This window comes from Pelodiscus sinensis, unplaced genomic scaffold (assembly GCF_049634645.1).
Source record: "Pelodiscus sinensis isolate JC-2024 unplaced genomic scaffold, ASM4963464v1 ctg146, whole genome shotgun sequence".
NCBI classification, from domain to species: Eukaryota; Metazoa; Chordata; order Testudines; family Trionychidae; genus Pelodiscus; species Pelodiscus sinensis.
In genome coordinates, this window is record NW_027465992.1 from 156,856 (window position 1) to 169,235 (window position 12,380).

At 60.3% G+C, this 12,380-nt stretch overlaps 1 protein-coding gene across 4 annotated transcripts in view; it reads right to left on the bottom strand.

The window, feature by feature from the left end:
- Positions 1-12,380, bottom strand: part of LOC102444988 (homeobox protein otx5) — a 29,578-nt gene that overhangs the window by 13,136 nt on the left and 4,062 nt on the right. The window contains exon 1 of one of the 4 annotated variants that reach the window (XM_075917814.1): positions 3,917-4,545. The exons of 2 other annotated variants lie outside the window; for them this stretch is intronic. The gene's annotated coding sequence lies outside the window, so the exon portion shown is untranslated. Of the gene's footprint in view, positions 1-77; positions 3,641-3,916; positions 4,546-12,380 lie in introns of those variants that run through there. One more of the 4 variants, XM_075917815.1, reaches the window with a different exon arrangement.

Sequence of the window (12,380 nt, forward strand, 5' to 3'; positions counted from 1 at the left end):
AAAATGTGTTAAAAGGATAACGGAGAAGAGCTGGAGGAGCCGATCTGTATAATCTGCAATAAAAAGAGAAGCTTAACCTGAATCAGAGAGCAGCTTTAGAGTGGTGCAGGCAATTCGGCAGACTTTTCTGCTCCCTCTCTCGCTGCGCTTTCAGATCTGAAGATTTGGGATTTTCTCCTCTAAGCCCCAGGAGTGGGGGAGCGTTTGCTCCAAACAATTTTGTGTGTGAGCGAGGTCCATTCTCAGTGTTGCCTTAAGAATCTCACATGATAGGAATTATGACAACAGCCCTCTTGCGGATTACTATCCAGGGGGAATTGCTTTTCTCAGAGGGCTCGGGGGCGGGGGGCCTTGCTTTCCTCCTGGAGGGAGAAAATAGCAAAGGGAAGGTGCACGTCTGCAATGGGGAGTTGTCTTGTAAAGTTTCACCTGAGACTTTGGCTTGAAATTGGCTTTGATGGGGATGGGGCAGTTTGTGACCAAGACTAGCAAACGGAAACACCACTCAGTGCAGCTGTGTTGGATTTTAACTCCTCATTTATTTTCCCATTTCAACAGGTAGAACTTTTTTTAAAAAAATGGGACGACACTGCATGGTAGTGGCGGGATACTGTTTCCTCTGGAAACTGCCAATCTACCGCTCAGAGATAATACATCTAATTTCTTTTTTAAATATCCCAAACAAATGAGCTTTGACCTCAGCAGGAATTTCTCCTTGTTAGTTCATTGTAGGCAGACATCTTTGTAGGACCCTGGCCTCCTATTTCACTAACTCCAACCCATCGCTTTTAAAAGATCACAAATCTCCTCATTAAAGATAAACCTCGCACGCCAAAGCGAGAGACAAATAAATACACGGTTGTTTTGTAAGAGCAGCAACCTGGTATTTGAGGTTACAGGGTCCTTAGCTTAAAACCGTTCAACAGAGGTCAGTAACGTACACGCAAACATGCACGTTCTTTCTATTACATTTAGGCTAATGCAGTTTGCATGGGATGGTTTAGACGGCAGTCAGCAGTTTTATGATGTCGCTTCTGTGTTCCTTCCCCTAATGTTTAAACCCATGTAAATCAAAACAACCAACCAAAGCGTCCTATTAAAAGAACGAAAGCTCCCGTTTTTAAAACCGGTCTTGGCTTTCAGGGCAGGAAGATCTCTTTGCTATCTATTGACACGGCTTTTAGCCGACGCATTGCGTGCCTTTCAAAAGGAGCCTTTCCCATTTGAATTGCATCTCTATGTTTCGTGAGTCTATAAAGTGCCACCAGACCATTGGTTGTTTTGTTCTGTAACAGACTCACTCGGCTACTCCCTGAAGCTCCAGTCTCTAATCTTGACCATCCCAATTGCGAGAGGCAGAGGAGACCAGCTCCTTTCTACAGAGCTGTACCTGCTCAAAGAAGATACGATCCTTCCCCCCTCCTCCTTCCCTTTCCTCAATCTTTTTTTTAATATGCCTAGAAACAAATAACCAAACGGAGACACTGCAAAGGCAGCGAAAGCAGAGATTGTCACTAGAGATTAACAATCTTTTGAACAAGCTGATGAGAGAGCAGAGACAGGGTCCACACGTTTCATTCACGAGCGCTCGTCTCGTTTGGCTGAAATTACTCTCCTAAGAAGCTTAGAGGCAAAAATACAATTCCAGGAGAAGGCTGGATTCATTTCCATGCAGTTCACTAGCAGAGACAGAGGGAATAGGCTACTCTCCCGCACAGTCTCCCCCTAGCTTTATCTGCCAGTCAACGGGGGTTGCAATAGATTAAGGTTTCATTTTGCAGCTAGGCAAATGCAAAGGCCAAAGAGTGTAAAGGGGTGGTCTGGGTATCCTGGGGGAGTTTGGTTGTTGCGTCTGGAGGCCTGGGCCCTGTTGCGTCAGGCACATGGAGAAAGAGACAGTCTCTGCCCCAAGAAACTTACAAGCCCGTAGGTGGAGACAGAGCGGCAACGCACAAGACGAAGGCGCTCACCTAATTGCACACCGTTTCACACGTCTCTGGTTTCCTTTGGCTTGAAAAGAATTTTATATGGACACAGGCAAACTCTCGGAGACAGGAGCTGCTCCGCCTCTGATCTTGGCTTCTCCTCTTCAGCTTCTTGCCGTGGGTGGTGGTACCCAGCGGTGCAAGGCGTGGGTGTGTGAGCGGGGCCATACAGAGCCGCCGGCTCCTGCTGACCCCCTTGGGGCTCTCCAGAGAACCCGTGGAACCACAGGGGGCCTCTCACGAGACTAGCGTGAGCGGGGCAGACGAGGAGCCATTTGCTTGGCTCCATCGGCGTCCTTTGCTGCTTCCTCCCTTTGTTTTCCCCTTGGGTGGCTGAGCCCGGCTGGATCCAAAGCACCAGCACGCCCAGCCCCTTGGGAGATGCTGTCAGAGCCCTGGCGAACGACGCCTCCCTCCCGTCCCCTGTGCAGTCATTCCCCCGGGCCGTGCGCCGACGCCCGCCCACGGCCCTGTGCCCTTGCCCGCCCGGCCTTGTGACCACCCCCCCGAGCCCAGAGAGAGGGAGAATTCGGCCTGCCAGGGACGTCCGTGCAGCTGGACTTTGACAGCTGGGGATTTGAATCCCCTCCCGCGTTGGCAGCGTGCAGGGTCCTGGCTGGGGCATCCAAGGTAGCAGGTTCTCTGGATCAGAGGCCTTTTTGGGGAGCCCAGGGAGGCAGAGATGAGAAGGGGACAGGAGGTGAGTGAGCCCCAGGCTGGACCCAAAGCCCTGTGGGCCAAAGCCTGGGGCTGGGCCAGAAGTCTGAGCCTGGCGGCCCCCCAGGGAGGTGGGTTAGGAAGCCATCTGCACCCCTGGCAGGGCGACTCCTGCTGGCGGCCCCCGGAACTAACACCAAGGTGGCACATCCAGGAGCCAGGGGAAGGACAGGGGGGCGCTGCCTTGTGCTCTGTGGCCCCCCGAAAGACAGGCTGGCTAATTGCATCTCTGTCACTAACAAGACTCCAGGCAGGGATGGACTTTTCCACCTGCTGTTTCCATCACCGGACACACGGGCAGCGCTGTCCTATAAGTCACAGCTCCATGGTAAGAACCCCGGTTCCCTCTCCTCTCTTCCATCCATGGGCGGATTTTCCCCCCCATCGCTGTGCAGAATGAATTTTGTTACGTGCACCAAGACATATGTGGATGTGCACCAGCAGGAGACACACACACCCCTCGCCGTTGGCATCCCAAGCACAACGCCGGGAGGAACACAACGTGTGGTCCACACCAGCTAACCCACGCTCCTGGTCCGCTCTGAACTACGCCACGTGGCTGCAGGGTTTTCAATGCCTGTCGGTCTGCCGGTGGAAGTGGCTCGCTATTGAGAACAGACCCAGAGGGAGCCAGCCTGCCCGGCAGAGATTTCTAACCCTCTTTGTCGCTGGCTCTGCCACAGACTGATGGACACGAGCGCTCCGGTGCACGGGCTTCGGTGTCAGCCCGGTGTGATTTTAACAGTGTCCAGCGCTCTCGTGACCGGTCGTGTCCCTCTCTGGAGCTCTCAGGGACATGCCTCATCCCCGGCACCAGCTCCAGAGATGCCACAAATCACGAAGAGTCCCGAGAGCACCTCGCACAAGGACTTTAAAACTCGGTCCCCGGCACGGACACAACGCCCATGGCTCCGCGCCCTGCCGGCCCTGCCCGCTGGGATCTACCAAGAAACTCCCATCCCTCTGCCCCTTTCCCCCAAAGCACCCCCACCTCCGGACTCCTGCAGGCAGCACGGGGCCCAGGCCGGCCGGCCCTGCCACAGAGCACGCCGCAGCCAGCCCCGCGGCACGGCAAACGGACGGACTTTCCATCGTTCGATATCGTTTTATCAAGCGCTGGCCCCTCCCCCGCCCGCTAAATCGGGATCAGCAGCAAACCATCCCGCCTCCCCACCACACGCACCCCCAAAGGTCCGGCCCGCGGCCCGGCTCACCTGGCTGTGCTGGGCACCGGGAGGCGAGAGCTGGCCGGAGGGGCAGGAAGAGCAGGGGAAAGGCTGGAAGAGGAAGAGGGCCCCGAAATGGGGCCGATTTAAGGCAGGGCGGCCGTGATGTCAGCTGTCAGTGTCTATATTTCACCCCCTAATCCCGGGAGTGCGGCAGGCCAAGGGGGTCGGAGGTGGACTCGGCATGAGGTGACTTTGGGGAAGACAGTCTGCCCGGCTGGCAGCGAGTCGCTAATCCCCTGCCCAAGTGCCAGACACAATTAACTTTGATCCCCCGGGACACAAGGGGGGGACTCGCCACAGGCCCAGGGGGTGGCCTGGGAGGGGAGGGGGACAGCTGCCTTGGGGGCCAAAGGACCCGTCGTGCACTCAGGGCCTGAGTCTTTATTGCCGGCCAACCTCGCAGGAGCATTTAGAGCCAGCGCTTTGCCTGCATCCTGGTTTCACTCCCCTGCCAAAGCTGGGGGCAGAGCCCAGGCGTCCTGGCTCCCAGCCTCCCTGCTCTAACCGCTAGACCCCACTCCCCTCGCTGAGCTGGGGATAGAACTCAGGCGTCCTGGCTCCCAGCCCCCCCTGCTCTAACCGCTAGACCCCACTCCCCTCGCTGAGCTAGGGATAGAACTCAGGTGTCCTGGCTCCCAGCCCCCCCTGCTCTAACCGCTAGACCCCACTCCCGTCATTGAGCTAGGGATAGAACTCAGGCATCCTGGCTCCCAGCCCCCCCTGCTCTAACCGCTAGATCCCACTCCCCTCACTGAGCTAGGGATAGAACTCAGGCATCCTGGCTCCCAGCCCCCCCTGCTCTAACCGCTAGATCCCACTCCCCTCACTGAGCTAGGGATAGAACTCAGGCATCCTGGCTCCCAGCCTCCCTGCTCTAACCGCTAGACCCCACTCCCCTCGCTGAGCTAGGGATAGAACTCAGGCGTCCTGGCGCCCCGCCCCCCCCTGCTCTAACCGCTAGACCCCACTCCCCTCGCTGAGCTAGGGATAGAACTCAGGTGTCCTGGCTCCCAGCCTCCCTGCTCTAACCGCTAGACCCCACTCCCCTCACTGAGCTAGGGATAGAACTCAGGTGTCCTGGCTCCCAGCCTCCCTGCTCTAACCGCTAGACCCCACTCCCCTCACTGAGCTAGGGATAGAACTCAGGCATCCTGGCTCCCAGCCTCCCTGCTCTAACCGCTAGACCCCACTCCCCTCGCTGAGCTAGGGATAGAACTCAGGCGTCCTGGCGCCCCCCCTGCTCTAACCGCTAGACCCCACTCCCCTCACTGAGCTAGGGATAGAACTCAGGTGTCCTGGCTCCCAGCCTCCCTGCTCTAACCGCTAGACCCCACTCCCCTCACTGAGCTAGGGATAGAACTCAGGTGTCCTGGCTCCCAGCCTCCCTGCCCTAACCGCTAGACCCCACTCCCCTCACTGAGCTAGGGATAGAACTCAGGTGTCCTGGCTCCCAGCCTCCCTGCTCTAACCGCTAGACCCCACTCCCCTCACTGAGCTAGGGATAGAACTCAGGCATCCTGGCTCCCAGCCTCCCTGCTCTAACCGCTAGACCCCACTCCCCTCGCTGAGCTAGGGATAGAACTCAGGCGTCCTGGCGCCCCGCCCCCCCCTGCTCTAACCACTAGACCCCACTCCCCTCACTGAGCTAGGGATAGAACTCAGGTGTCCTGGCTCCCAGCCTCCCTGCTCTAACCGCTAGACCCCACTCCCCTCACTGAGCTAGGGATAGAACTCAGGCATCCTGGCTCCCAGCCCCTGCTCTGGCTCTTAGAACTCGGGGGGGGGGGTCTCTGCTATGGACCCGTTTGGCATCTCACTGCAACGCTCTATGCCTCAGTTTCCCTTCCCCCTTGTATGTGCGTGCAGCACCTGGCACCACGTGGCTCCAGACTTGCCTGGGACCTGCGGGTGCTACCGTAGTTCCGTGAATAATTTCATCCCGCAGACCATGCTTGGGGCAGTCCCCATGTCTGGGTGCAGGGACACCTTGGCAGTGCGCTAGGGCCTTACTTGGGAGGCCCCGATTCAGGACAGAACAGACTCATGTGCTATGCCCCCATGGCAGCCAATGGGGGTGGGGTGCACCCCTGGATTGGAGCATCTTCTGTGATTTCTCTCCTGCAATTCCCCAGCAGCTCTGCACCCCAATCTCTCCCCAGAGCCCAATGCCAGAGGCCCCCAGGCCCTGCTCAAGGCTGGGTTCCCCATCTCCATTCATCCCCAGCCCTCTCTTCCGGCCCCTGGTTGTCACGCCCCACGCCCCTGCAACAGGGAGAGACCCCCCGTTACTGCACAGCCTTCCCCCCGGGAAACCCAAGTCAGCCCCCCACTAACAGCACCTAGACACTACATGATCAGGGCCTGTCGGGCCAGGCGCCTACCGGACCCCAGCTGAGATCAGGGCCCCGTCAGGCCAGGCGCCGCCCAGACCCCAGCTGAGATCAGGGCCCCGTCAGGCCAGGCGCCGCCCAGACCCCAGCTGAGATCAGGGCCCCGTCGGGCCGGGCGCCGCCCAGACCCCAGCTGAGATCAGGGCCCCGTCGGGCCGGGCACCGCCCAGACCCCAGCTGAGATCAGGGCCCCGTCGGGCCGGGCACCAGACCCCAGCTGAGATCAGAGCCCCGTCGGGCCGGGCACCAGACCCCAGCTGAGATCAGGGCCCCATCAGGCCAGGCGCCGCCCAGACCCCAGCTGAGATCAGAGCCCCGTCGGGCCGGGCACCAGACCCCAGCTGAGATCAGGGCCCCGTCGGGCCAGGCGCCGCCCAGACCCCAGCTGAGATCAGGGCCCCGTCGGGCCGGGCGCCGCCCAGACCCCAGCTGAGATCAGGGCCCCGTCAGGCCAGGCGCCGCCCAGACCCCAGCTGAGATCAGGGCCTGTCGGGCGGGGCAAATGGTTCCCAGACACAGAACTGGTGCCTCCCATGTGAGTGCTGTGGGCGGGTCCCAGTGCTTGCAGAAGGCTGCCAGGGGGCAGGAGACCCCCAGCTCTGGGGAGGATGCCCCACAAGGTTCACCCCCCTGGGTCGCCAGCCGACCAGCTCCCCTCATGCAACGGGAGGGAGGGTCCACCTGCCGCGCTGAAGTCAGGCACCACGCGGCTGCTCGATCAGACCCAGCCCAAGGGGGATCTGCTGCCCTCCCCTGGGGCAGGGTGTGGGGGGCAACGGGGGGCGGGTTGGCCACAGAGACTCTTTGAAATGAGTGATTAGAAGGCTCCATCTATCTGCTTCCGATCTGGGGTGGGGGCAGCGTGGGATTCACCTCCCCAAATATCACCCCATGGAGTGGTGCACGCTGGTCTTGGCTCTAACCGCTCCACTCCACTTCCCTCCCAGAGCTGGGAGAGAGCCCAGGTGTCCTGGTGCCCAGCCCGCTGCACTCACCACTAGACCCTACTCCCTTCCTGGACCAAAGAAACGCACCCAAGTCTCCAGGTTCCCAGCCCTCCCTGCTCTACCCACCAGGCGCCACTCCCCACCCGGAGCTGGAACCCAGGAGTCCTGGCTCCACCGCCCGGCTCCTTTGTACCTCCCCGCTGCCTGCCAGCTCTCAGCCCACTGTTTAATTGGACTCTTGCTCTCCTATCCCCTTTAGCTAATGCACTTAAAATGAGGCCTGGCGAAAGGAATATTCCATTGTCATCAATCCGGGAAGCCGGGACAACAATGCACTTTTAATTACCATTAATGCCCGGCCAAGACAAAACAAAGCAACAGGATTTGCCACCTCACAGAGCGGCCGCCGGGCCGGCCAAGGGGGCCTGGGCCTGGGGATGGATTGAATGATCCCCCGCCCCCGGTGGGCATGGGGGCTGCGGTAATGAGTCCAGAGGGAGAAAAGTTAAACTAAAGGGTCTGGCTAATCCCCAGCCTGGCCCTGGCCACGTGTTGAGTAATTACACACAAGCATGGCCTCCCTCTCTTAATTATCATACACAGCAGGATTAGGGTCACACTGGCAGGGCTATTAATTTGTTACCAGCCACTGCTCATTAGGGAAATAGCAGGGAGAGGCGAGGAAGGCCGTAAGTATTCTTAATTGAAAATCCCCAGTCTTGGAATAGACGCAGGGAGGAGATTACGGGCCGTACCACAGGCCCAGCAGAGGCTGGGTTATATACGCCCCACGCCGGGCGGCCGCGGCCAAGCTCCGTTGGACGGGGCCGGTTTGGAACGGCTTTCCCTGGCCCAAGCCGGGGTCCCCGGAGTGAGCGGGCGCGGGGGGAAGGAAAGGCCGTCAGTGCCACGCTTTTGGGGCACCCTGCCAGCAGAAACGGTCCCGCAGCAGGCCCGGGGATCCGCCCGGGGGCCTCACCGTGGGGATCGGGCAGGGCTGGCCTTACCATGAGGCGAACTCCGGAGCCGGACTGGGGGGGCAACACGAGGCCCCCGAGTGTAGAACATGGTGTCTGCTGCTGGGGCAGGTGCATTCTCTCTGCCCTAGATGCCCAGAGCTGGGGCAGTGCGGTGCTGGAGGAAGGGGGGCACAAGAGACATGACAGGCCGGCAGGAGAAAAGGGGCAGGGGGGCATCATTTGAGCTCCCCGCCTCAGGTGCCAAAATGTCGTGAGCCGGCGCTGGGATCGGTGCTGCCCCTCTATCGTGCCGGGGTGGGGGGCTCAGCACGGGGGCACTCTCTGGCAGGCAGGGCTGGCCCCAATGCCCCAGCCTGGCGCCAGCGGGGCAGAGCAGGGGGGAGGGATGTCCAAGCAGAGTCACAGCCGGGCGCACAGTGCGGAGGAGCCTTCCTCTTCCTGACGAGGCCGACTCTGACGGGGACTGTAGGCAAGAGCCGCGACCTGGCCACCGCGAGTAGCCAGGCCGAACCCCGGGGGGGTTGATAATCCCCCCCAGCCGTGGAGCTAGCCCTCGAGATCCCCAGCGAACAGCGCAGCGCCGGGGCTCTGCGGCGGCGGCTCAGCCGGACGTTACGGTAGCGCTGACCCCAAACCGAAATTGCAATTACTGCGCGGCGTGGCCGTGGTGACTGGCCAGCCGGTCCCTAAAACAGCAGGTCCAAAGGTATTAAACGCTGATGAAAATGGATTGCAGAGCCCTTAATCCCCTGCCAAGCCTCGCTGCAAAGGCACAGCGCGCGCGCGCCCCGCGCAATTAGACACTTGCCATTTAATTTGTCCAACTGGCTTAGAGGAAATTGAAAAGAAAAGCAGAGGGACTGGGGGCGCTTCCCAAGCTGCCCCGCACGGCGCACGGCGCTGGGCCAGGCCTTAGAGACGCCGCCTAGATACCCTGTGCGCGGAGGCCTTGGTGCTGGTGCGCCTGGCCGGGGCGCTCGGCCCCGAGGGGGCCACTTTCCCAGCAGCGCTAGCGGGTCAGGAGTCCCAGTCCCACCAAACGTGCAAGATTGGGAGAATCACAAGAGGGTGTAAAACCCGTGAGATCTAGCGCACGGATCACGAGCTCGGCAAAAGACCCGAGAATTGCTTTGAGAGGCTCTACAGAGACATGGCAGGGTGATTTCTATCTGCCGCCGGGGCCTGGAGCCTTTGGGGGCAGCCAGCAAGGCGTCTTCACCTTCAGATCCACGGGACTCGAGGGGCCGCGGCTGTAAGGAGCGCTCTTTGAGCACTCCTGGTCCCATCGCGCCAGTGCCAAGGGCGTCTCAGGCTGCAGAGACAGGCGGGGCCGGGCTGTGATCCCATTGTGTCAATTGGGAAACTGAGTCACGGAGCAGCTGATTGCCTTGGCCAGGAGGCAGTGAGCGGTGTAGCCCACGTCCCACGTTAGCGCCGCAGTCTCCTGGCACGGTGGGCAGAGACTTTCCAGCACGAGGAGACAAAAGAGCGGGCATTGGACTAGGCCATGTGCAACCACCGCAGGGGTCTGTAAACGTTCATATTGTCATACGCCGAATAACGCACAGTGCCTAGGGTCACAGGGCTCCGGCCCCTGAGCGGGGCGTGTAGGCGCTACCGTAATACGCCTAATAACGCACAGTGCCTAGGGTCACAGGCCTCCGGCCCCTGAGCGGGGCGTGTAGGCGCTACCGTAATACATCTAATAACGCACAGTGCCTAGGGTCACAGGCCTCCGGCCCCTGAGCGGGGCGTGTAGGCGCTACCGTAATACATCTAATAACGCACAGTGCCTAGGGTCACAGGCCTCCGGCCCCTGAGCGGGGCGTGTAGGCGCTACCGTAATACATCTAATAACGCACAGTGCCTAGGGTCACAGGGCTCCGGCCCCTGAGCGGGGCGTGTAGGCGCTACCGTAATACATCTAATAACGCACAGTGCCTAGGGTCACAGGCCTCCGGCCCCTGAGCGGGGCGTGTAGGCGCTACCGTAATACATCTAATAACGCACAGTGCCTAGCGTCACAGGGCTCCGGCCCCTGAGCGGGGCGTGTAGGCGCTACCGTAATACATCTAATAACGCACAGTGCCTAGCGTCACAGGGCTCCGGCCCCTGAGCGGGGCGTGTAGGCGCTACCGTAATACATCTAATAACGCACAGTGCCTAGCGTCACAGGGCTCCGGCCCCTGAGCGGGGCGTGTAGGCGCTACCGTAATACATCTAATAACGCACAGTGCCTAGCGTCACAGGGCTCCGGCCCCTGAGCGGGGCGTGTAGGCGCTACCGTAATACGCCGAATAACGCACAGTGCCTAGCGTCACGGGGCTCCGGCCCCTGAGCGGGGCGTGTAGGCGCTACCGTAATACATCTAATAATGCACAGTGCCTAGCGTCACAGGGCTCTGGCCCCTGAGCGGGGCGTGTAGGCGCTACCGTAATACATCTAATAACGCACAGTGCCTAGCGTCACAGGGCTCCGGCCCCTGAGCGGGGCGTGTAGGCGCTACCGTAATACGCCGAATAACGCACAGTGCCTAGCGTCACGGGGCTCCGGCCCCTGAGCGGGGCGTGTAGGCGCTACCGTAATACATCTAATAATGCACAGTGCCTAGCGTCACAGGGCTCTGGCCCCTGAGCGGGGCGTGTAGGCGCTACCGTAATACATCTAATAACGCACAGTGCCTAGCGTCACAGGGCTCCGGCCCCTGAGCGGGGCGTGTAGGCGCTACCGTAATACATCTAATAACGCACAGTGCCTAGCGTCACAGGGCTCTGGCCCCTGAGCGGGGCGTGTAGGCGCTACCGTAATACACCTAATAACGCACAGTGCCTAGCGTCACAGGGCTCCGGCCCCTGAGCGGGGCGTGTAGGCGCTACCTTAATACATCTAATAACGCACAGTGCCTAGCGTCACAGGGCTCCGGCCCCTGAGCGGGGCGTGTAGGCGCTACCGTAATACATCTAATAACGCACAGTGCCTAGCGTCACAGGGCTCCGGCCCCTGAGCGGGGCGTGTAGGCGCTACCATAATACACCTAATAACGCACAGTGCCTAGGGTCACAGGCCTCCGGCCCCTGAGCGGGGCGTGTAGGCGCTACCATAATACACCTAATAACGCACAGTACCTAGCGTCACAGGGCTCCAGCCCCTGAGCGGGGCGTGTAGGCGCTACCGTAATACGCCTAATAACGCACAGCGCCTAGCGTCACGGGGCTCCGGCCCCTGAGCGGGGCGTGTACGCACTACCGTAATACGCCTAATAACGCACAGCGTCTAGCGTCACAGGGCTCCGGCCCCTGAGCGGGGCGTGTAGGCGCTACCGTAATACTCCTAATAACGCACAGTGCCTAGCGTCACGGGGCTCCGGCCCCTGAGCGGGGCGTGTAGGCGCTACCGTAATACTCCTAATAACGCACAGTGCCTAGCATCACGGGGCTCCAGCCCCTGAGCGGGGCGTGTAGGCGCTACCGTAATACGCCTAATAACGCACAGTGCCTAGCGTCACAGGGCTCCGGCCCCTGAGCGGGGCCTATAGGCGCTACCGTAATACGCCTAATAACGCACAGTGCCTAGCGTCACAGGGCTCCGGCCCCTGAGCGGGGCGTGTAGGCGCTACCGTAATACATCTAATAACGCACAGTGCCTAGCGTCACAGGGCTCCGGCCCCTGAGCGGGGCGTGTAGGCGCTACCGTAATACACCTAATAACGCACAGTGCCTAGCGTCACAGGGCTCCGGCCCCTGAGCGGGGCGTGTAGGCGCTACCGTAATACGCCTAATAACGCACAGTGCCTAGCGTCACAGGGCTCCGGCCCCTGAGCGGGGCGTGTAGGCGCTACCGTAATACGCCTAATAACGCACAGTGCCTAGCGTCACAGGGCTCCGGCCCCTGAGCGGGGCGTGTAGGCGCTACCGTAATACGCCTAATAACGCACAGTGCCTAGGGTCACAGGGCTCCGGCCCCTGAGCGGGGCGTGTAGGCGCTACCGTAATACGCCTAATAATGCACAGTGCCTAGCGTCACGGGGCTCCGGCCCCTGAGGGGGCGTGTAGGCACTACCGTAATACACCTAATAACGCACAGTGCCTAGCGTCACGGGGCTCCGGCCCCTGAGGGGGCGTGTAGGCGCTAC